This window comes from Papio anubis, chromosome X (assembly GCF_008728515.1).
Source record: "Papio anubis isolate 15944 chromosome X, Panubis1.0, whole genome shotgun sequence".
Taxonomy (NCBI): Eukaryota; Metazoa; Chordata; class Mammalia; order Primates; family Cercopithecidae; genus Papio; species Papio anubis.
The window spans coordinates 138,492,313-138,518,450 of record NC_044996.1 but is presented as its reverse complement, the minus strand read 5'-3'; the positions used below and the strand labels follow the sequence as shown (position 1 = coordinate 138,518,450).

Here is a 26,138-nt window from a genome sequence, read left to right as displayed (position 1 = left end):
AAAAACATAGCTTCCTCTGTGTGTTCCAGTGACTGTCACACAAGTCCAACATCACAAGTCAGGGGATATGAGCCCTTAAGGGAAGTCTAGCCAGATATTTACTCCCAGGCTCAGAGAGGTGAAGTTTAACATCTTCGTTTTTTGTAGTCCTAGAATGATCAAGTGTGATTTTGTGAGACTGTCTTTAGTTTCAGTGAGTAAAAGGGCATCTGCTGATCCTCTCCCATCTTTTCATGTATTAGATTAATATGTGGAAACAACGGGTTGCAGCAGAGAAAGAGGTTTAATCATAGAGCCACCAAATGAGGAGTTTGGTGCCAGGGTTTATAAGCGTTTTGGAGTGGGTGGAAGTGTGTAGAGTGAAGTCATGGATCAGGGAGATGAAGAAGCCATGTTCTCATGCTGACCCCATTTCTGTGTGTGTGTGTGTGTGTGTGTGTGTGTGTGTGTGTGTGTGTGTGTGTGTTGGGTGGGGGTGGTCTTCAAACTGGTTGGCGTCAGCTGTTTTGCTGGAATTTAAGATCCGAAAAGTCTTAAGCAATTCTTAAACAAAAACTCTTCAATTCTAATGTCAGAGATCCTATCTATAAGAACAATGGGGATGCAAAATGATTCTTAAACAAATCCTTATGATTCTAGTGTCAGAAATCCTATCTATAGGAACACTGGGGGTGCAAACGGTCCGTATCTGCTATGTGACTTCCAGTTACAAGGAAGGGGGTCAAAGTGCAGCCTGATTAATGCTTAATTATGGCTATATTTCTATCTAGAATTCTTAACCCTGTGAGAGTGGTTTCAAAACATATCATTCTTCTGTAATCCTGTAATACTTCACTTAGAGTTTCATACTCAAGACTGAAGATACACAAAGCCAGTGGCCAGACCACACAGGGCAATAGAACTTTCCCCTCCAGTCTTTGCAGGAATCTGCCTAGAATGGTCGAGATTGGGTTAGTGATTGCCAGCTTCCCAAATATTTGCCTGTCTTTAAACTTAGGAGGAGCCAGAGAAAGACAAATATACTCCCCCATATAACCACATGAGATGCTGTGCTTTTAGATAGCCCACTGGCAGCTCCCCCGATGCCAACCACCTCCACTTGGGGCATATCTGAAGCCTTCCCTTTTCCACTATAAAGCTTTTTTATTTCTCCACCTGCCATTGAGTCTGTGCCAAACACAATTGCTAGCGGTGGACTCCATTGCTATAGCAGATTTTGTCCTAGGACTAAGAAGCCTAAATCTACCCCTAAGCTTTTCATTTAAATAGTGATTGCATTTCTGCAAGACTTGGATTCTTTATCATTCAGCTTTCTTGCACAGAATAATGAAGGTATGTTCCAGATGTAAGTGGCAAACAAGATCCTTTTTCTTGGAGGTTTTAAAAAACAAGGGTGACCTACTCTCAGAAACTTTACTAAGTATGCATATGTGCATGTCTTTTTGCATGTGTAGATTTAGGTGTTTAGAAGCCTTAATGATCCCAGTTTTAAAAGCATGGGGATGCCTGGGAAACTTGCCCATATCTGGCACTGGATAAAGAAACAATCAGCTGTCTTAGCCTTCTAACCTTCAGAACCCTGCCAATTCTGAGAGTATCATTACTATTTTTTTTTTTACAGCAATATCCCCTGTGCACAATGCACCCTTGCAGGAGTTCTGCCTGACTGTGGCCCATGCATAGTGCTCAGTGGAGACTGAAATATTTCTTCTGCTAGGCTCTGTTCTGCAGATGCATTTGCAGGGAGCTAGAATATGCTTGCCTGCCTTGGGAAGCTTTGAGGCAACAATAGTGTGAAACCAATCACAGTAATTATCACATTAACTCATGTCATTTTGTTCAAATACTTTCAGCCTTTAAAATGTGGGAGCTAAGCTCTAAGATCCAATGCTCTCTCTAGCATCCTGATGCTTGTGTAGAGTACATTTAGTTAAAAGCAAACTCATTTTGAGGTTATAATTAGCAAGAACAATTTACAATCTGCAAGCTCAGGTTCTATTCATGGACTTAACTCCCTTTTCTTGCCTGTCTCTAAATATCCAGGCCGTTGTATTCCACTAGCAATCGCTAGTGTTATTTTCTGCACCTAATAATTAAATTTAGTTCATTAACCTGGATATTCTGCAGTATTTTTTTCTTGGTCATAAATGTTACATTCACCAGTGCATAGGAAAAAATTGCAACCCTGAAAAACCTTGTACAGAACCCTAGATTTAATATTCTTTTAAAATTTCATTTGTTCCCCCTGTAGAGTTAGAAGTTGTGCACTCTGCTTTTATTTTATATGCACATTTGTGCACTCTGCTTTTATTTTAATAGGCACATTTAGCTCATTAAAGTCTGAAATGAATCAAGGTTTACTTTTTAAAATAGAAATAATCAACTGCTCCCCCTTTATTTATTGAGAAGACCATCTTTCCAGCATTGAAATTGCAATTACATTTTTGCTCTAACTCATGTGTGAGTCTCTTTCTGGACTCTCCAGTCTATTTTGTCTGTCTATGCATGTGCTGTGACCACACCGTCTTAATTACTGTAGTGTCACATTGAGAAAATGAGTATCAAATGCACCATGTCCAGATTATGTACAGAAATAAAACTCTGACCAATCCAGCAGTCCAACCACAGCCTCTGCAGCTACTGACCCAGAATGATCAGGATCTGGTCAATTTCTACTAATTTCCCTAGTTTTTGCCTTTTCTTCCAACATCAGATCCAACCAGGGAAAATCAAATTTGTTTTGCAAGCCAACCACCTAAAGCATGCTGCTTTTACTTAGTCTGACTACAGTTTTCTCACACCACTAACCTCCAATCTTCACACCTGAAGGCTTTCCTTGTTTTCTTTTACGGTAAAGCTGCACCATTCTCCTGCCTGCATGTAAGTTCTGGCCAAGGAATGGTGGCTGACTCCCTTCCCATAGCAAGCTTTGAATAAAGAGTTCCTGTTCTCACTTGGGTTAGGAGTGTCTTTGTTTACTTCCACTGTTATAAGTCTCAAAATGTGGAATGTTAAGTCTTCCAACTTCTTTAAGAATGTCTTGGCTATGCTGGGTCCTTTGAATTTCTAAAATTTTAGAACAAGCTTCTCAATTTCCACAAAAGTCTGCTTGTTTTTTTGATTGGGGTTGAATTCAATTTGTACACCAGTTTGGGAAGGGTAGAAATCTTAGTAATACTGAGTCTTCCAATCTGTAAAAATGGTATATATTTCCATTGATTTATGCCTTTAACAAATTTCTCTCAGCAAAATTTTGTAGTTTTCAGTGTAGAAATTTTATACATGTTCTTGCAAATTTATTTTTAGGTATTTTATGCTTTTTGTTGATTTTATTTTATTAGTATTATTTTTGTTTTGTTTTATTTTCGTTTTTGTTTTTGAGACAGCATCTTGCTCTGTCGCCCAGGCTAGAGTGCAGTGGTGCAATCTCGGCTCACTGCAACCTCTGCCTCCCAGGTTTAAGCAATTCTCCTGCCTCAGCTTCCCAAGTAGCTGTGATTACAGGTGTGTGCCACCACACCCAGTTATTTTTTTTTGTATTTTTAGTAGAGACAGCGTTTCACCATGTTGGCCAGGCTGGTCTTGAACTCCCTACCTCAGGTGATCTGCCTGCCTCGGCCTACAAAAGTGCTGGGATTACAGGTGTGAGTCACCATGCCCAGCCTTTGTTGCTTTTATAAATTGCATTTATTTTTTCCTTATTTTTCAAAATTAATTGATTAATATTTCTTGTGTATGTTATGATTGTGTTGGTGTGGTGGGGTGGAGAGAAAGAAAGAACACATTCTCATGTTCTTTGGAACTTGATTTGTAGAAGTTCTTTGAACTCTGTTTAAAATGATTTTTTTTTTTTTGGTAAGGATTTGTTCTTGCTTCTACCAGGAACCTCTTGGTCCTTACAAATTTGGAGGCATTGTAAAGAAATGGTAACTTGGCCACTGTGATGGAGTACTTTCTGATCACTAACTTACCGTGGTGGTTGTAATTGTTTGGGAATCTTGACTTTATGCAAGAATTTCAAACTGCGCATCCATTTTTCAGGCCAAAACCTTGGACTTAAGTTCTCAGCACAGAGACCCTTAAATGAGAGACTTAATGGTAGTCAGGATTTGGAAGACTACTTAAGGGCAAGAACTTGATTCTTAGTTAACCATCAGATCAGATTTACTTAAAAAATAAAAGTATAGTTACATTTTACCTGTTATTTTAGAGGTTCCATCCTGGAAAAACAGTTGCTGCAACATGAAGTCTGACATAATGTTAGCAATGGAGCCTCTAGACTTTAAATCGTATTCTTCAATTAGTATTCCCCAAATTCACAGTCAATTAGGTAAGAGAGTATCGTGCAGTTACTGAATATTTTCCCTATAATTTCTACTTTATTCTTTAACACTGGAGCATGAAATGAAGTAGTCGTACCCCAAACCATAGAAGGATGTTTATGAAACTGAAGAAAAACTTACTGCCTGAATCAGCTCCTTTGAAGTTTACTTGAATTTGTCTACTAATGTAGGTGACAAAAAAAAAAAATCATTTATTCTTACCTGTGCAGTTAAAGTTAAGCAGAAAAGACCTCACTAAATTATTTGTGCAAAAAGAGCTATGCATATCTCATAGATTAAAATTTATAGAGCCTTCTGACTTTAAAATTTCATTGCAAATACACAGAGATACACAAAAAAGTTATTCTTAATTTAGTGTTTTATGAAAATTCAACAGCATCATTCTTTAAGGAAGACAAGGGTATCTTTATAGCCCACTAGTTCCCTCTTTGCATTCCAATAATGGTGATGATTAATCCGATAGCTCAGTACATTACCGCTTCAATGAGCAATATCAGTGCTATAAATCAGATTTTAATATTTTTATTTTCCATTCACTAGCTCTTCAAGTATTTCTGACTTACGATAAGCCCTTTGTCTGTATTTTTCTTCAATGTGTCTATTAAATCTTTGCCATGACTTATGAAAAATGTTGGAGAAGTTGATTTTGGGTATGATGGCATTATTAGCAATGTGGACGTACAAATCTTCATGTTATCCTATTCCTTCCCTCCCTTCCTTTCTCCCTCCCTTTCTCTCTCCTTCTCTTCCTCTCTTGCTCCCTCCCTTTCTTCCTTCCTTCTTTCTTTCTAGCCTTCCTTTCTTGATTCAACAGAAGATAAGTCCCACTCATTGGGTAACTCTAAATTTATAGTGGTTTTGGTATCCTGTTAAATAGGGTAAGACTCCCATCCAGCCTTGTCAAGACCAGTTTATTTGGCTTTGTTCCATGGTGAAAGTCTGTCTGTAAATCTTGGTTAGCTACTTTAATCTTATGTTTCTTGGGCTGAAATTGCTCTGGGTGTTGTATGAATACACAATGGGTGCAAATAAATTTTTTTCAATGCACATGCCAGTGTGACCCACAGACTTCAAGGGGCATGAACACAGGAGCGTACATTCTCAGCAAATATACACATGGCACGTGGTAGCTGCTCAAATACATATTTGTGCAATGGATAGATGTGATGCCGAATAGCCATGGATTTCGGGTCCTCACATAAATTTTTGCCTCCTAACTTGAGAAAAGAGAGGACACTTCTCCATGGCTGGTGTGTCTTTCCAATAGTGGGTGCAGTCTGTGTAGCTTCTCTTGCTGTTCACTTACTTCCTGACCCCCATGAGGAGTGGAATGACTTACCTGTGTTGTAAGGAGAAACAGGGCATGCTCCTTCCCTTTCTACTGGGAGTCAGCAGCTCCATAGAGAGCAGCCATTCTTCTCTTTCAGTATTGTGAGTCTCAAGAGGGCAGTCTTACTAGGGAAGTCTACCTCAGTTCTATGCTGGCTGAGACTCCCTGGAGGGGAACGATTTGGGGGTCAGGACTAGATTGCCTTCAGACAAAAATGACATTTTTTAAGATCTCCCATATTGACCATCAAGGTGACATTTTGATGTCCATAAACCTTATGTATTTTTTTCTTAATTAGCTCAGAATTTTCATGGAAAGAAGATGCTATTACTTGAGCCCCACTGGCACTCAAACATGACTTGATTTCATGTATTGTCCTAAGCATCCTCCACTAGGTACATTCAAGCAGAACAATTGTGTAATTTTCATCCATAAAACAATATATGTGTACACACACCACATAGTTATGTGTTTATGTGTGTATGTCCATAAGCAATGGGTATTTGTGTATTTCACCTCTAATTTTCCAATGCCCATATTATAAAGTCTAGCCCACAAAAAAATATATTGATATGGTACCAGATATAACACTTATTTATGTCTTCTTTACAAGAGTAAGTAGTTCTTTGTTTCTTTTTTCTTCTTCCAACCAAACTGTAACCTTGAGGCTACTTTCTTTCTTTTAATTTTGTTACATTTATTATGCATGAATCACATCTTTATGATTCAGTAAGCCTTAGAGTTGAGAGTAAATTATATAAACTTTCATGAGTGACAAAAATATTGTGTATGTCGGTCAAAACGTCAGTTATCTAAATAAAACATGACACTCAAATTATGTTACATAGAGGGTCATAGGCCAATAGCTCAAATGGAAACATAATTTATTTAATAGAATCGACTGTGATTGTGAGTAAACTTTATAATCTGCAGCTCCATGCTGTTTGGGTTGAAGTATCTTTCTGGAAATGTTTGAAATTAGGCAAGTGTGAGTTCAACAATACCAAATTATTGTAATTCTGGGATATTTACTTCAGATTAATAATTCTATGATTGTTGATGACATTCATAGATGGTAAATATTAAATAATTTTATTTTTAATCTTAATATCTGAGAGTTAGCTAACCTTTTTATTAATAATTCTGGAAATAATTTGCATAGACTGTGTTACAGAGCAGCACGTTAATTGCTGGTTGTCTTTTGAAAATTTCTCTTGTATGTATTTCTCGCTATGAATGTTCAAGTTTGGATTTCCTTTCGTAGTGACCTGCTTACAATGATAGTCTCCACACTTCAAATCACATGGATGAATATTGATTCCCAAAAGTAGAATTCTGTGAAACCCTTAACCCTCTGAAACCTATACTCATGAAAAGATGCCATGCCAACAGGAATCCAGAAGACAATGGTAGCTTTGCTTTTATTGTGATTTTATTTTTAACTTTAGCATAACAATCAACTTCCCAACCACAATCCTCTTAAAGTGAGATAAAATTAATTTTTAATGACTAAGAACACATCTAGTTGGGCAGAAGTGGAACAAAACCCAGGGTCAGCTCATTGGCTGTGATCCAGAGCTCTGCTTAAGACATGCATGGTCTTAGAGACCCATCATTTGCCTTGAGAAAATGAAGTGGCTGAATTATTTTCCCTAAATAAATAGTGTCTGGCATAGAGTTAGGCCTCATGACTGTCTGACAAATATTGAATGACTCTGCTCAAGGAATTACAAATAAAAAATGAAAATTTACCTGTGTCTGTCTGTCTGTCTATCTATCTATCTATCTATCTATCTATCTATCTATCTATCTATCTATCTATCTATCTATCTATCTATCTATCCATCCATCTGATATGGTTTGGCTCTGTGTCCCCACCAAATCTCATCTTGAATTGTACTCCCATAATTCCCACATGTTGTGGGAGGGACCTTGTGGGAGATAATTTGAATCATGGGGGTGGTTTCTCCCATACTGTTCTCATAGTAGTGAATAAGTCTCACAAAATCTGATGGTTTTATCAGGGGTTTCTGCTTTTGCATCTTCCTCATTTTCTCTTGCCACCACCATGTAAGAAGTGCCTTTCGCCTCCCACTATGATTCTGAGGCCTCCCTAGCTATGTGGAACTGTAAGTCAATTAAACCTCTTTTTCTTCACAGTCTCGGGGTATGTAACATCACAGCATGAAAACAGACTAATATACCATCCTATCATCCATCTGTCTGTCTATCTATCTATCTATCTATCTATCTATCTATCTATCTATCTATCTATCCATCCATCCATCTATCCTATCATCTATCCATCTATCTATTGTCTATCAATCTATTGATTTTATCATCTATCTGTTTATCTATGTATCTTCTATCAATGTTTAATAACAGAAAATTTCAAGCCGGGCACTGTGGCTCACACCTGTAATTCTAGCACTTTGGGAGGCTGAGACGGGTGGATCACCTGAGGTCAGGAGTTCAAGACCAGCCTGGCCAACACGGTGAAACCCTGTCTCTACTAAAATATAAAAATTAGCAAGGCATGATGGTGGTTGCCTGTAATCCCAGTTACTTGGAAGGCTGACATGGGAGAATCGCTTGAACCTGGGAGACAGTGGTTGCAGTGAGCCAAGATAGCACCACCGCACTCCAGCCTGGGCGGCTGAGTGAGACTCCATCTCACAAAATCATCATCATCATCATCATCATCATAGAAAATTTCAGACACACTTGAATTTTTTGGTACCTTTTCCCCACTTATTTCCATACTGTCTTCTCCCCTTGCACCCCCAAAATCTAGACCATAAATCTGGTATTTCCTTTTTATACATGTGTTAAAATTGTTAAAATTGTTGCTATGTATTAGCTATTTAGAACCTACATGTAGACATGCTTTGCCTGATTTAAAAACTGTAATAATGTAAAGTATTTATGTAAATAAATACAATTGTATTGTGCATAGCCTCCTGGTACTTGCCATTCTCTGTTGCTTTCAATTTGTTAGATTTTTGTGTGTGTATGTTGACTCATTTGTTCTACTGTACATAGTTTTATTGTGTGGCTATGCAACACATGGTTTTGCTTCTCTATTGATGAAAACGTAAGTTGTTTCCAGTTTTTTCCTGTTATAGAAAATGCCTCAAGGAACATTCCTATATATGTCATTTTGAACACCAATATGAGAACTTCTTCAGCATATATAATTAGGAATGAAATTGCTGGCTCAGAGGGCAGGTACATTTATTTAGTATTGCTTACAAATATGGGATTTGAAACAATTCACCTGCTGACAATTTAAATTGAAGACTTTTAAATGTTTGCTGATCTGATTATTACGATGTAATAACGTATCATACTTATTTTTTATTTTTATTTTTTGTAAAAGACGGGGGTCTCACCAGGTTGCCCAGGCTGGTCTCGAACTCCTGACCTCAAGTAATCCTCCCACCTCCACCTCCCAGAGCTCATTTATTGTTTTTATTTGCATTCCTCTTGTTACTGGTGTAGTCAAATATCATTTTACATGCTTACTGGTCGTTTGGATTTTCTGAGAATTTCCTGTTCAGATTATTTGACCATTTTTTCTCTAATAGATTTATAGACATTTATACACACACATATACATATATTATGAATATAAAATTTTTCATAGTATATATGTTTATATACATATATTATTAATATAAAACATTTGTCAATTACATGCACAAAAACCCCTGATAACAATGGTGGTTTATATTTTTCTGTCTTGTTTTTGTTGTTTGTCAGAGTGGTGGCTAAACAATTTACTGTACAACTTTTAAGGCTATCAAAATATCAATCATTTCCGTGTGTGTGTGTGTGTGTGTGTGAGAGAGAGAGAGAGAGAGAGGGAGAGAGACAGGGTCTTACCCTGTTGGTCAGGCTGGTGTGCAGTGGTATAATCATATGGTCATAGCTCACTGCAGCCTTGGAATCCTGGGCTCAAGCAATTCTCCTGCCTTATCCTCCCAAGTGTCTGGGACTGCGGGTGTACACTGTACCATACCTGGACTGGATTCGTGTTCTTTATGTCTAGCTAAGAAAACTTTTACTGTTCAAAGTCACAACATTTTAATCTATTTTACTCAGGTACAATTAATTATATATATCTTTTCAAAATAGCCTTCCTGTAAAGTCATCTGCTTCTGAACTCTAATCATTATCAAGTCAGGTATTTAGGCTGCAAGAAGTGTTATCATAGCTGAGGAATAGAAAATAAAATGTATATACTATGCTCAGGCTTAATTGCTAATGAAAAGTGAAGATAATCACCTTAATTCTAAAGTATCTTTAACAACCCGAACAGGAAGAGGAACGGAGGTAAAACAAAGTCACCTTTGTTGAACTCTTGTTGGTATCAGCCAGTTTCCATTATGCAAACAATTAGAACTCCATGGCAACGACTATTTGAACTAATTCCCATACAAATCCCTCCTGTTTAAGGGTTTAGGGCACTCATACCAAGCCTAGCTGGGGCCTTTCTTAAATCATTTTAGTCTGATTTCTACAAAATTTCCCATGTGATAATACATCTTGGTTCCTATGTACATAACTAACCAGCAGAGATGGGCTGGGCTGTACAAAAGCCCCCATAAATAAACTCGATTTCTTTTAATGGCTAGTATGCAAGCTGACATTTTGTTTCATAAATTATTCTGTATCATCATTTAGAATCAGTTTAACAGGGCTTGATCAATGCTGGGTAAACAGAAAAAAATTGTGTTTGGGGACAGGTTCAGACTGTATTGATCTGAGAGCAGAGGTGACAGTATTCATCAATGTAAGCTCTAGCCTTTTTGCCATCACAATAACTTGGCAGGACCAGATGCAAGTATTATGTGGTTAAAAGACACTCAGTTAACCGCCCAGATAATTCTTATAATGCCTTGGAAGAGACCCAAAAAACTTGCAACAGCTAATTTTGTGTATCAGCTGGGCTGGATCAGAGGCTTCCCAGGTATCTAGTTAAACGTGATTTCCAGGTGTGTCTGTGAGGCTCGTTGGAATGAGATTAGCATTTGAACTGGTGGATGGTACAGGCGAAGAGTTTGCCCTCTGCTGTGTGGGCGCGAGCATCACCCAATGTGTTGAGTCTCTCAGTAGAACAAAAGGCAGAAGACGGAGGAATTCACCTTTCTCCTTTTTTCTTTTGCCTTACCGCTTGAGCTGAGACATCTCATATTCTGCTACCTTGGATAGGGGTTTACACTATCAGCTCCCTAGTTCTTGGGCTTTCAGATTCAGACTGAATGATACTACTGGACTTACTGGGTCTTCAGGTTGTACATGACAAATCATGGGACTTTTCAGCCTCCACAATTTCTTGAGCCAATTTCTTATAATCTCTCTCTTCCTATCTGTCTGTCTGTCTGTCTGTCTATCTATCTATCTATCTATCTATCTCCATCTCTCCAGTTGGAAAACCAATCTCCAATTGACTCTGTTTCTCTGGAGAACCCTGACTAGTACTTTATTCTACCCATACGATGGCTTGTAGCCAGTCTGGAAAATCTGAAGAAAAAAAATACAAATAATTATAGACCTACCTGATCAATGCATATGCTTTAGTTCTCTCTTAGCACAGATGTTTGGTGCATTAATCCTAGCCCTCTGTGTAGGTTATGGCATTCTAGCTAGATTGGCATGGACCCATAAGTAGTTAGAGGTTAGGAAAAGCTGCAGGTAACCAGTGTAGTGCCTACTACAGCTTAGGGCTTTAGTTAAGTCAGGGTCCCAAAAGGTGGCTCCTAAACTGGGGTTCTTGGGATCTCAGAGTGGGGAACCAGCAAAGGAGTGAGAAAGCTGGATAGAAAAAGGGAGAAAGTCAAACAGAATGTGATTCCTGCAAAGTCCCAGGCTCAGTCTGATCTCTGGGGAGCACTGAGGCTTACACAACGTCTTAGAGGATTTCTGGGGGCTTTTGTTGTTGTTGTTGTTTGTTTGTTTTGCCTAGAGGAAGGGAACTGGGCATTTCTATCTACCCCCATTCAGTCATTGACTATGTTGGCTGCAGTTTGGGGCTTTGGTGAGTGAGAGGATGGAGATGCAGAATGAGAAGTGATATTAACTACTGGCATTTCTCCATGCTCCAGCAACCCAAGGACAGCAGGTCCGCTGATAAAAGTGCTAGAAAAAAGCACTCAGCAGCGAGTGGTTGCCACACAGAATAGGTAAAAGGGAGCTGCTGAGAATTTGGCAGAGCAGCAACTTTGGCTACAGTGGTCACTCAATATCTGTTGAACTAAAACCCCATTTGCCTGTAGACTCTGCAATGATTAAATCCATAGCAAATTGATGACTTAAAATATATATATATATAATTGTGGATGGCTTTTTTCACAAATCATCCTTGAAGAAAATTGTCTAATCACAAAATGTCCTTTTAAAAACAGATTGTGGGCTGGGCGCAGTGGCTCACGCCTGTAATCCCAGCACTTTGGGAGGCCGAGGCGGGTGGATCACCTGAGGTCAGGAGGTCGAGACCACCCTGGCCAACATGGTGAAACCCTGTCTCTACTAATAATACAAAAATTAGCCAGGTGTGGTGGCGAGTGCCTGTAATCCCAGCTACTCAGGAGGCTGAGACTGAGGCAGGAGAATCGCTTGAACCCTAGGAGGTGGAGGTTGCAGTGAGCCGAGATCGCGCCATTGCACTCCAGCTTGGGCTACAAGAGCGAAGCTCCATCTCCAAAACAGAAAAAACACAGATTCTGTCAGCCACGTGTGACTGGTCGAATCTGGAGTTTGTAGGAGAGAACTTGGTTGATCAGAAAAGACAGAGGGGACTTAATTTTGGGGGAAAATTATGAAGAGATTTATGTAGTGACAGAAATGGTTATAACTTGGAAAGCAGCCAGAAAAAACTGAATCATGGGGATTAAAGTAGGATCGATACTCCCTCAAACGGGTTGTCTGCGAACAAAACAACAGTCAGTGAAGCACGTGACAGCATTTCAATTTGAAAAGTATTCAGAAGTGCAACATTTTTTCCTGATACAAAGTTTTAATAAATGATTTTTCAGTCATAAACTTGGATGGTTTTTCCCCCCTTGATGTTATTTCGTATTCCTTTTTTTACAGAACAGGAACTGTTTTCACAGTTAGATACAAGTGCTGTTCTATTTCCGGAACTTTATTACTTGTTCATTGCTTGTCATCATTTGCCACCATAGGATAGCAAGTAGCCAATTACAGCTCAGAAGCCAAATTCTGTCCATCCTCTGCTTTTGTAAACAAAGTTTTATTGGAACACAACAATGTCCATTCATTTATGTATTGCCTATGGCTGCAATTTCATTCTACTTTGTGCTACAAGAGTAGCGCTGAGTAGTTGTGACCAAGACCATATGTCCCATAAAGCCTGAAATCCTTAGTATTGGCTCTTTATAGAAGTTTGCTGACCCCTGCATTAGGATGTGGCTGAATGCCAAAACCTACAGCACCTCTTTCCTTCCTCATCTGCTTTATAGAAAAATCACAGACCTCTGAGCAGATCCTTCAAAATCCTGGGAGAAGATAAGAGGTCAGAATTTATCTCAGGAAAGACAACATATCCTAGTGTCTAATATTTTCATTAAAAGTCTCCGACATACAGAGTGGAAAAATAATGGAGAGGAAACACGCCAGCTCTCATCAATGATTCATCTCTGGGAAGTAAAGTAATAGCTGTATTTTTTTGTTCTTTGCACATTTATATATTTTTTGCATTTTAACAATAAGCATGGAAGTATACCTTCTATAATAAAAAATATTTTTTAAAAAACCCTACGAACTTGTAAAAAATATCAGAGCATTCCTTCTCTGTAATCAGTAGGTGGTGGGGTTGGATCTTGGACATAAATCCATTTCTAATGGGCATCTTCAGTGCCAGGAAAATTGTACTTATTCCTCCACGAGCATGGCAATAATTTTCTGGAATAAATATCACCATTCTTACTTTGAAAGGCTGGAGTGATTTATCCAGCACTGCTGTGTTTGCTAGGGAAGGAGAAAGAGTTGGGTGCACAGCCAACTTTAATGCTTGTGGTCTTTGCAGCATATCACTTATATAAAAATTACCAAGTACTAAATGAATTCAAAGCATTATGAGGTATGTGCTAATAATTAACCAAATAATATGTTCTCTGCACAATAAGAGCACAACAGGTTGTTACTATTGGGACACTGCCTATTGCCAGAAAAAATATGTAATGTATTTATTGCATGCACACACATATGTGTACATATATATATACACACACATATATATATAAATATATCCCAAATAAATATGCTAACAAATAATAAATCATGGAGTAATTAAAGTAATTTTAGAGTGATAATCTCCATTACAAATGTACCTATTAGGCATGCATTAATATTCATAAGTAAATAATAAGAGGTTTTAAAAATAGACATTTGATTATGGGCTGTATTTTCAAAAGTACGTTGAGTTAGGTCAAGTGCTGGTCTCGTGCTTAAAATAGGGTTGAAAGGAGCTTTTCTAGAAGAGCAGTTCTATGATTTTATTCTGTTCAAGGCTATCTTTGTGGGCTGTCTTCTGATAAATGGCTCCATATATTTGGATAATGCAGCTGACCTGACTTGTTTTTGTACCACAGGAGTTTTCAGAGCATTTATTAAAGTATTGTTCTTTGTGAATATTCAAGAGAGGGTGCTAGCCTACAGCTTTTCCTGGTATGCTATTTGGCAATGTCTGAAGACATTTTTGGCTGTCATTCTGGAAGGGGGTGGTGATGTTGGGATCCAGGGGGTAGAGGCCAGGGATGCTGCTGAGCATCCTACAGTGCACGGGACAGCCTGTCACAGCAAGGAAGGGTCCAGGCCAAGTATTAGTAGTGGCAAAATTGAGAAACCTTGGGTTGGGGAGAAAGGGAATTTGAAGCAGTTCTAGCGTTGCCTTACCCTAGAATCTTAAGCCAAAGCCTGAGGCATTTTACAGAACCCAAGGGGTCTCAGAGGCACTGCCTGACAAAATATAACAAGTGAAGTGGGGCAATTCAGTCTAGGAGGTTTAGGGATATCACTGTCTCTGTGATGAATCAGTGATTTGCTGAGCCAGTATGCATGAAGGTTGCAGATACCTCTGGAGAATAAATTAATACCTGGCAACTGCTTGGATGCAGCATCTCCAGGTACATCTGGTCAACCAGGGCAGGTCGGCCTAACATTCGTTTATTGGATTCAGCTCAATGACTTCTGGTAAACACACACACTCTAAGAAGAGACAGTGCCTGGAAAAAAAACCTCTTATTAAACATTGACTTCAGGAGAGATGCAGCTACTTTAAGTGAATGACTCACACCCAAAGGTGGTTTCCAGTCCAGCTCCAAGAAACAAATGTCAACCATAGAAGAAGGCAATATTTAGAAGGTATTAACTGTCCCAAGGTAAAGTTGTGAAGGTTAAATGAGGGGATATTTGAGTTTATTGGGCATTTTGCCTAGTTCTTGACATTTAACAAGTGTTCAATGACTGCAAAATATAAAAGAAACACTTCACTAAAATTGGTGATGCGTGGAAGGACAAACAAAGCAGTGTTGGAATCTCATGATCCCATATTTTACACCAAGACAGGAATCTCCTTCTCCCATCTTCCTGGTTCTCAGGGCTTTAGTGCACTTCACAGAATAGTGGACCTTGGGTGCTACTAATGCGCCAGTGATCCTAGTGGGCCACATGTGCTCTGGGCCCCTAGGGTGATTCATAGCAGTTAGCAGGAGACGTCAGTGGGGAACCACCAACTAGAAGCAGAAATCCCTGTATTTAGCATAGATGGACATACGTGAAGCACTGTGGTGGAAGAAATGATTTGTGTTTGCATTTACATGATATGAGCACCTTAAATTTCTAGAAAAACTAGAAAAGGTTGAACAAGGCAGATGGAGTGAGCCAACCAGTAGAATTCGGATCACTGTGGTTTGAATAGTATCTTAATTGGATTGCTGACAACATGGGACTGAGGAAATTCAGTTTAGATCATGATTAAATAAAACAGGGACACATAGAATAAACTGGAGGGAAACAAAACCTGAAACAGTTCAACAGCTTCAGAAAACATTCAGATGACTAAGACGGAGTAATGACTTCTCTGGCATGATATGCCCAAATAAACAAAATAAAACATATTCATAGTAATAATAAATGGAATTGTTAGTGCAAAGACTATGCATGCAATTCCTTTTTTTTCATGGGCCTCATCCATCAGTCTGTCTCTCCCTCACTTTTCCTCCCATGTATATTAATTGAGAAGGTACTGGGTTCTGGGTATGGTGCTCAAACTTAGGAGTATGAAAATGATTGAAGCACATCCCCTATGTTTTGGAGGTCATAATGTGCAATGAAGTATAGATGCATGCAGTGACAGGCAACATAATTATGGCCGTTTTGTCAGGGTGGACAACATGCTTTGATGGATCAGAGATGTGGTGATTTCTAATTACACTGGAGGAGTGAATTATATGCTGAATTGTGTTTTATGCAACAGTGGGGGTTAAGAGTTTTCTACTCAAAGAGAATGGAGAGAGCCAATCACAGAGTTATAAATGTCTGCTGCATATTTCAACTGTCAGCCAGAAGTGCAAGAGCACTAGAGTGATTACACAGACATAGGCAGAGGGGGACGGTGGGTGGGGCTGGAAATGCAAGTTTGGATCAGTTCATCAAAGACCTTCAATGCCAGGCATCTGAGGGTGCATGTTCAAGGTACATGAGTAACACTTATCTTTCACATCACATTTTTAATTCATTCTGGTCACTGTAGATCTGATACATTTTTTTTTCAGGTCAGGTGAAAAAACACATTTCTTTTTCCCTTACCTATTTCTTCTTTACCTTCCTCTTAACCAAGAAATGAATACATTCCCAGCTGAACTTACACCCTACACCTCCAAACACCTAAAATCTCATCCTCTCAGCATTGTAATTTCTAATGGGGGGCAAAGAAGTCCTTCAGAAGGATTTGAAGTGCTGTCAGCAGCCAAGCTCTTGGATCAAGTGTTCTTCCTGCTCGGAATGCAAATCCATGTGTCTTCCAAAGGAGCCCAAAGAGAAGGTTCAGGATTTTATGACCCCTGACAGTCGCACAGCACTGCACTGTTCATGCTGCTTTGGTTAGTTATTCGTCTCCACATGTGAGCACGGTCTGCTTGTGTTTTGATCAGCCCCAATTCAGAGATGAAGAAACAGACAAAAGCTGAAATGACGTCTCAACGTCAAACAGTCAATGCCAGGGGCAGGTAAAGAGCTTAGCTAAGTTTCTAGATTTCCGGCTTCTGTCTGGAATTCCTGCCGTGTGATATCTCACCTGCCAAATTTACATGGCACTAGAATTTGCTAATTAATGGTTTCAAACTAGATGAAGAAAAGGGGAAGTCATATTGAATATAAACACAATATTTTCAGAAAATCCATTACCCACTATATTGCATTTATAGGAAGGTGATTAAATTTCCATATCCAATATGCTAAGTGAAAATGGGGTTGAATGGTAGGTCTAAGATTAGATCACTATGGATCAGAGAGAAAAATAATGAGTTACTGTCACCTTTTTGTGCCTTCAGTGCCCTAGGGATTCTGGGAACATTGTTCTGGATGGATTGACAGAAAATAACCCATCCTGAAATGGGTCCTAAAATCTGAAAAAGGAAGCTTGTGTTCATCAAATGAATCAACTTGAATAGTTTGGGGAATAACAGCATCAGATTGATTCAGAAATAATATGACAACCAAAGACATTTCTTAGTGTACTTATCAATACTACCAGATTCAGGGTACATGGGTTCTTGACTGAAATGTTTCCTGAGACATCTGGTATCCAGTACATTGGATGTTTTTCTTGGAGGCAAATTCTTTCATTTTAAAAAAGTTGATATTGGGGGAAATTATTTTAAAATCCTTAGTCGGTAGCTACAAATTACTTATTTTTTTTTCCCAAAATTCTATGACATTTATAGAAGTCATATTTCATTTATTTACATAAAAATTCATGTTATTTAGTTAACAGAATTTTATATGCTATGTAATACACTCAATTTGAACAATACAGTAGGGCCTGTGGAAATGGGAACTTTTGGCCATCTCTCCATTTGAACATAGACATTTGTGTATCTTCCTTCCACATTTCTTCCCCTCCACCTGCCCTGTTTTATAGCTACTTCACATGGGAGAGTTGCTATGCTGTTGGTCATGGTTGCTGTATTTCAGAGTATGGGAGTCAACAAGGTCTTGTTCGCTTCCTCTCCTCTTGTGGGAGGTACACAGGCTGGATGTTCCTATGCACCTTGGTTTGGAGGAAAGGCTTGGCCTTCCTCAAGTCAGGAAGGACAATTAGGAGATTTGCTGGTCTTTAATTTTGCTGTTACTGCAAAGCTGGGATTGTTGTTATACTTTCTGGCCTTGCAAGGATATTTGAACAAAGCTAAAATATGTCTTAAGGCATCTTTTTAAGGAAATCTCATGAGCTTGTCATTTTTTATCCAAAGAGATCCAGGTTTATAATCATTTAATTACTAAATGATTAGCTAAAATGGAGATTCACATAAAATGATGTATGCATGCTTAAAATAGTACACTTAACTATATCTATAGCTATATTATATCTATCTACTTATAGATAGATATATCAATCTCTATCCTCCACCAGCATTTTAAAAATAAGACCAAGTTTTTTCTTTGAGTACGTGTTCACAAATTGGAGTTGTTTTCTGTATAAGACATATCCATGTTCTTTGTGGGCAGCTGAGCTTAAGATGTCCCTTTGAGTGAACACATATGAGTTTGGAAGTGGATCTGCCTCAGTCAAGCCTTCAGATGAGACCTCAGCCCTGGCCAACACCAAGCTTGTAGCCCAGTGGCAGACCCTGACACAGAGGAACTGTATACCTAACTCATGCCCAGATTCTTGACCTATAGGAACCATGAGCTAACAAATGTGTGTTGTTTTAAGCCACTACGTTTTGTTTTGTGGTAATTTGTTATATAGTAATAGGTAACTAATCTATTACATAAAATTGACAGTATTTTTTTTCAAAGCAGAGGTAGAAATTAAGATACATATAAAGAAATCTCAGTGCAAAATTTTTCTAGATTTTTATGATTTTCTTCTCAAGCATTTATGGTTATGCTGCCCCCACCAAATTTAATAGAAATATTTAGCTCACTTTTACTTAGTTTAAAAAAAAACCCACCACTATGTTCTTTTGAAAGTAGCAGCTCTTTTTCTTTATGCAGTCAAATAAGATTAGGTTACATTCTGGCTAATCAAATTCCATGATTACAATAACAAGTACAAGATGTAACACAGTTTTGGGATCAAAGCAATGTATTTACAGTAGGCAAACAACTCTACTCACAGAAGCATAAAGTTATAGACAAACTAGAGACTGCCATTTTTATACTAAGACCTCAGCATATTACTGAATTAAACAAAACATTTTACAGAAGTGATGGACTCTGTTGATGAATCTGACAAGATGATTAATTGGAGGTCATTTTAAGAAAACTTTTACTGTAATAATAAAACCAATAATTTTTAACATGGCATTTCTTTTTTATACTCCTGCTGAATTAGAAATATTGGAAGAGAACAGAAGGTTCAAGGAATGAGACATTCTCAACCTTCAGTAATGTTCTTTTAATTTTACCTTGGGCCGTTATTATTTAATTCATAATAAGTTTGTCATAAACACGAATTGAAAAATGGGAGCTGCCCAATATTTCTCTGTTATCACATATCTGGTTTTAATCCCAAATTGTCTGATAAATATTTCCAGGCAGCAAGTTTCATAAATGTTAAACAAACATGATTTTATATTATAGGGATAAATTCATGATTCTATCCATCTGTTCACTGAAAGAAAAGAAAGGACAAATCATTTTTAAAAGAATATGCAGGAAAATGACCCAAGTTTGTAAACTCTGTATTTTGTGTGGGATCTCATGAATTTCAGTGTTATTTTTTTTTGAAGGAAATAGACCTAAACTCACAAATAGTCATTACAAGAGATAAGAATGGTTTCTTTGAAATTATCCTACTTGGGCTTATTACTCAGATGAGATGGACTATACATCCTTGGAGTGAGTCAAACCAGCCATGGGAGAAAGCAAAGAGGATGCTGATGGTGGCCCCTCATCTCATCAAGCTCAGAGCTGCCTGTTAATGGATGGAGAACCCAGGTGACCAGGTGCAGATAATTTCAAAGACCAACTGGAACTTTGATTCACCTGAGTTTCTAAGGAATGCTAGATACTTCATAGATCCAAACACTGATACCTATTATCAATGTAGAAATTAGCTGAACACTGTCCCTCTAATTTGGACTCATGGGGCTTCACCAGGATGTTCCCTGGCTATAAGTAGCTTCTTCCTTGATCCTGAGTCCCATAATGGAACCTTAAAATTAATGTCACTGGAATTCTTAAAGACCCTCTGCTAGACATCTGTTCCTGGAAGCTGTTTTTTTATCACAACTTAGGATTATGTAGTATTTACCTCTATCATATATAAATACAATTGCTATTGAACTTTAGAAGAAACTCAACAATTTCACAAGTATAATCTTATTTTATTTAAAAACCACTGTGGGATAAGTGATAATTCTAAGCAGGCACATATTTCATATAATTTCCATTTGATATAGCAAATATCACATCCTGTTTATCTACTCTATGCCAGATGTTGAGCTGCAGAATGGCATAGATGCTGTTCCTCACACCCTTGGAGCTTACGATGAGTAGGAGAGACAATTTGACAACTGCAAAAAGGGACATATAGCATATATAATGGATGTCCAACCTAGATTTGGGAGCTTAAGTTCCAATGAAGAACAATTGAAGCCTGAAGAGACTAAATAATTGCCAGAGGCCAGACAATTCCAATGAATAACAAACAAGATGTAATTCTACACATTTCCTCCCATATCTACATAAAGAACACAGTTTTTCAAAAAGTAGGTACATGTTGACAGGACACATGAAGGTGGTGTCTGAACTTTCACAGTGGACAAGTAATTGATCAGCAGTCAGTTAATTTGAGTTCCATCTCTAGGTCCAGTCAGCATGCTGGAATTTTGAAGGCAAAGCTCCTTTATCCTTGAATATTATAATCTAGTTCAACACATGGACACTTAGAGAGGAACAACAGATGCTGAGACCTGTCAGAGGACAAGATGGTGTGAGGAGGGAGAGGATCAGGAAAAATAACCAATGGATACTAGGCTTAATACTTGGGTGATGAAATAATCTGTACAAGAAACCCCCATAACACAAATTCACCTATATAACAAACCTGCACACGTATTCTTGAACTTAAAAGTTAAATTTAAAAAATAAATTTAAATGTAATAATAATCTAGTTCAAAAACAGATGCAAAGATGTTCTCAAATGGAGCAATAGAAGAGGGCAATCTGTATGTATTGTCACAATTCTGTGGGACAGATAACACGTGGTGACAGTAATTTAGAAAGGGCAAGAGTTTAGGTCTCATTTGTCAGTTTGTGTTTTTGTTGCAATTGCTTTTGAGGACTTAGCCATAAATTCTTTGCCAAGGCCGACAGGAAGAAGGGGAAATTGTTCTATCAAAAAGACACAGGCACTCGTATTTTCATTGCAGCACTTGTCACAATAGCAAAGACATGGAATCAACCCAGGTACCCATCAACAGTGGATTGGATAAAGAAAATGTGGTACATATACACCATGGAATACTATTCAGTCATAAAAAAGAATGTGATCATGTCCTTTACAGCAACATGGATGCATCTGGAAACCGTTATCCCAAGTGAACTAACAGAGAAACAGAAAACCAAATGCCACACATTCCTACTTATAAGTGGGAGTTAAACATTGGGGACACATGGTCATAAAAATGGGAACAATATTCCTTTGGGTAAATACCCAATAATGGGATTGCTGGAACAGAAAAGCAAATAGCACATGTTCTCACTTATAAGTGGAAGCTAAACGATGATAACACGTGGGCACATACAGGGGAACAACACACACTGGAGCCCATCAGAGGGTGGAAGGTGGGAGAAGGGAGAGGATCAGAAAAAATAACTAATGGGTACTAGGCTTTATATCTGAGTGATGAATAATCTTTACAACAAATCCCCATGACACACGTTTATCTATGTAACAAACCTGCACATGTGCCCCTGAACAAAGTTTTCATGACAAGTCACCTGCTACATCACACCTTTATGCAATAATTTGTAAGATGCTAACAATAATGCTACTCCATTCATGAGAGACTGTAGAGATTCAGTGAGAGAATCAATATAAAATTCCTAGCACAAGATATGGTTCATGGGTAGGTCTTACCAGAGCAAACCTTCATTACAGTTAATGCCAGTATTACCGTTGATGACAATCTGCAGTCCTCACTTTGCACACTCTTATGACAATTAAGACTCACACATGTTGGAATCATGTTTTCACCTTGCACTGTTCTGTAGTCACAGATTTTCAGGGAGAGAACACAGTTCTGATGGCATGAGGTTTAGCATCAGGAGGACATGTCAAGAGAAGGCTATGTGTAATAGGAATAGGTATAGTAGGAGTAACTGAAGGGTTTTGCACGAATGAGGAACTTGAGTTAGACCCTGAAAGTTCACATTCTTGTCTTTCAGAGAAGGAAAAATAAAAGAAATCTCTGGAATATTGTTTAAACTTTATAATAGCAGCAAAAATGCCTCAGCTGGGATTACTTGAATGGGACCATGCAGAGTTGATCTTGTTTGGTGTGAGAGAACCTTGCACTCACTGCAGGTCTTCGTGAATTGTGATCTTCCAACAGATACGTGGGCCACTGCTGACAGCACTGTCTCCATGTTAAACCACCTGACATTGGTAGGATATGTCGGGGGTGTTGTTAGGTCATTGACACCATCCTGGGTTTTTTTGGCTATGTCCTTGTGGCTCACTGCATCCACTTTTATGTTTCCTGGGCTATTTATGTCAAATCTTTGAATGATACCTCAGTTATTTTAGGGAAAAAATGTGATTATTGGCATGATTATAGGCTGCTCTAATAAATATGAAACAACAGTTTTCTATGGAATACAACATTTATGCAGTCTCTGGAGGACATTGATTCAAACTCACAGGGGCCTTCCCTTCTTCATTACAATGAAAATTGCTTTATTTTTAAAAATTATATAAATAAATATAGGTTTACTGTGAAATACTCTGAACAACACAGAAGTAAAGCAGACATAAAATTGCATGTACAAATTTCATTCCCAGAGACAGTCACTGTAAATATACTGGTGAATGTGTTGCTTAGCTCTCTACACATGTGCATATACATTTGTACAGAAAGATACATCGGTTATTTTTATGCTCTCTCAAATTTGCTTCCCCCTCCCAAGAATACATCAAGGACAGTTTTGCTCAGTTTTGCTGTCTATCTGTCTATCTCTCTACTATCTATCTATCTATCTATCGCCTATCTACCTATCTTTCCATTCAACCATCTATCTAATATCTGTCTATCTATCCATCTAATCTATTCTCTACCTCATCTACCTATTCATCTATTATCTATCATCTACCTCTCTGTTATGTATCTATCTACCTATCTTTCTATTATGTATCTACCTATCTTCTATCTATCTATCTATCTATCTATCTATCTATCTATCTATCTATCTATCATCTATCTCATCTGTCTCTATTATCATTTTAAGTAACTCCCTACGTTTCATTGTACTATAATTTGTTTAATCGACGCTATTGATGAACATTTAAAGTGTTTTTAAACTTTTCACTCTTTTAAACAAAAATGTGATGAGTGTATTTGTACATCTCTGTTTTACATTTGTCAGACTTTTTTTCCTGGGATAAATTTCAAAAGTGAGGTTTCTGAGTAGAAAGAAGTGCATACACAATTAAGATTTTTGAAACCTACTTCCAACTGTCCTATGCAACTATTGAGACTGTATATTGATATTAGGCATTATCAACTTTTTTCATCTTTGTTAGTCTTAGTTATCAAAATGGTGACTTTTTTCTTATCCAGATTCATGAGAAAACTCTAAAATTCCATTGTTTTTCCTGAACTGTGATAAAAGAGGTTCCTTTTTTGCCATAGATGACACGTTTTCTATTTCTTTTCCCTAGTTTTCTAATAATTCCTGGTGGGCTTGTTGTAGTTTATCTTTATTATACTGAGACAAAGTTTGATTCTACCTTCACTGGTATCTGTTAAGACCTCCTCTGTGTACTTATTTGTTGGTTGGGGATATTGTTATGGTCTCTTCCACAGAATAGGGAATCAGAGCCCACTGGGCTGTTATGAGCTGTTGAAAAGGAGTTGGGGCTGGGCGTAGTGGCTCACGCCTGTAGTCCCAGTACTTTCCTGGCAAACACAGTGAAACCCCGTCTCTATTAAAAATACAAAAAAAAATTAGCTGGGCATGGTGGCGGGCACCTGTAGTCCCAGCTACTCAGGAGGCTGAGGCAGGAGAATGGTGTGAGCCCAGGGGTCTGAGCTTGCAGTTAGCCAAGATTGCGCCACTGCACTCCAGCCTGGGTGACAGAGACTCCATCTCAAAAAAAAAAAAAAAAAAATTCGGGATTATGTGTTCATAATCCCCACTCTGTAGAATGGTTGCAAGCATTTAAGGCTAAACCTTGAGTTAGGTGGTTTATGTAAATGTCAGAGCAGTCTACTTTGCTGGTTGGTCCCTGTTATCACACCCGTGGTGATTTTGAGATCCTTTACACATGTGTATCTCATCCATATATTGCTGGCTTAGCACCTTTCATTGAGTTGTTCTGGACCATGCTTCACTGTTTCCTTCTGTATCCCATTCTCACCGTCGTCTCTCTGTTGCCACCTAAAACTGGGTGATAAACCCATGATTGATGGCAGATAACCCACAAGTATTTTGTTTTCCAAAGAAATAATTTAAATGAAACACTGGCTATTTTCTTGTAAGTAGTAAGTGATAGCTCTAGTTGAACAGAATTAAAAGATAGACCACACACACACACACACACACACACACAGTGGGAGGGTCAACTCTTAATTGGTGTAAAGGAAAGATATGAGCCAAGACATCTGAGTTCTCGTGCCTTCTGTGACAATTGGACCTTTGGAAAAGTCACTTGATTTTTCTGTGTTTCAATTTTCCAATGTATAAAATGGGCTCAGCTTTGATCTGCTTCATATACCAGGTTGATTTTTTGTTTGATTTTATTTCAAAAGGGCATTCTTAAACAAGGAACAATACAAGATTTAAGAACCATAGAATTATTTTTATTTCTAGGGTAACTTCCAGTTCTGAGTCTAGTAATCTGAACCAAATTTTTAATACGACTCAAAAATAGAAGCCTTTCTGTTTTAACTCTCTATTGAGCTTTTTATTTTTATGAAGAAGATATATAAATTAGAACAATATAAGCATGTATAATTTTTATAACAAAAGACCATTTTATCTATTTTAATTAGTAATTTTTATCAAGCATGTCTATGAAAAAATAATAAAGGTAGCTAAGCCATTCTTTGAAAATGACTAAATGATTAGTAAGAAATAAGAAACTGGGACACTATAAAGCACAACAAAATTAACAGATGCTTAAAATTTAGAATATATGTTTTAAAAAGTGTTTTCACTAGAGTAAGAAGTGGCATTTTCCCTGGAACTTTTGTAAAAATTGATTTATATGGTGCGGTCAAAGTGTATTTAAATAACGCTATCTTTTTTTTTCCACCTAGCATCAGTGAGTTTGATGAGAAGGTTGAGTCTGGGTGGCAGGTCAGGAACTGCCATCACATGGGGGTTTGTTGGGAACCATTCATTCATCCACAAAGCAGGATAATCTTTGAGGGATGCTAACAATGGGGACAAGGTTTCCATGCAGGTGGGGTTCATCCCAGGTGAAAAGAAGCTCATAACATTCATTGCAGCCTGAAAAGGAATAGCAATTGTATCACGGCAGGGTGTGTCTTTGGATGTGGGCATGAATGGAGTCAGAGTTTTTTAAAAGTCAGACTCTGGGGACTAAGAAGAAGGACTTGGAGATTCTGATGTATTCTTGGGCCAGAAAGAGAAACCTGAAAGGATGGAATAGGTGGAGTGGGCACCTGGGTGAGATGTGGCAGGTGTGCAGTGTCTAAAGAGATCACCTACTCAGGTTCAGTCCACGGCTGCTCAGTAGAAATGCTGGTCATGTGTCACTAGGCCATCTGCTTTCCAAGAACATGTGCCCACCCTCTGCCGTGATCTTGATGTCATTACCCCTCACTTGTTCTGAGTACAATTATCTAAGACCATTGCCTTCTTTCCATTATGTATTTTATTTTATGGTTTTCCAAATCACAGACCAGCACTGAGCTACCCCAAAAGGATATGAAATTATATGAGTGTCTCTATCCAGGGTGCCCTCAGTCTTGATGTAACCAAATAAATTCCAGAAACCCTGTACCAGAAAGGGAAGACAACCC

At 38.2% G+C, this 26,138-nt stretch overlaps 1 long non-coding RNA gene across 3 annotated transcripts in view; it reads left to right on the top strand.

Annotated features, from left to right (window-relative positions):
• Window positions 1-26,138, top strand: part of LOC103880637 — a 909,354-nt gene that overhangs the window by 3,488 nt on the left and 879,728 nt on the right. The window lies entirely within an intron of this gene.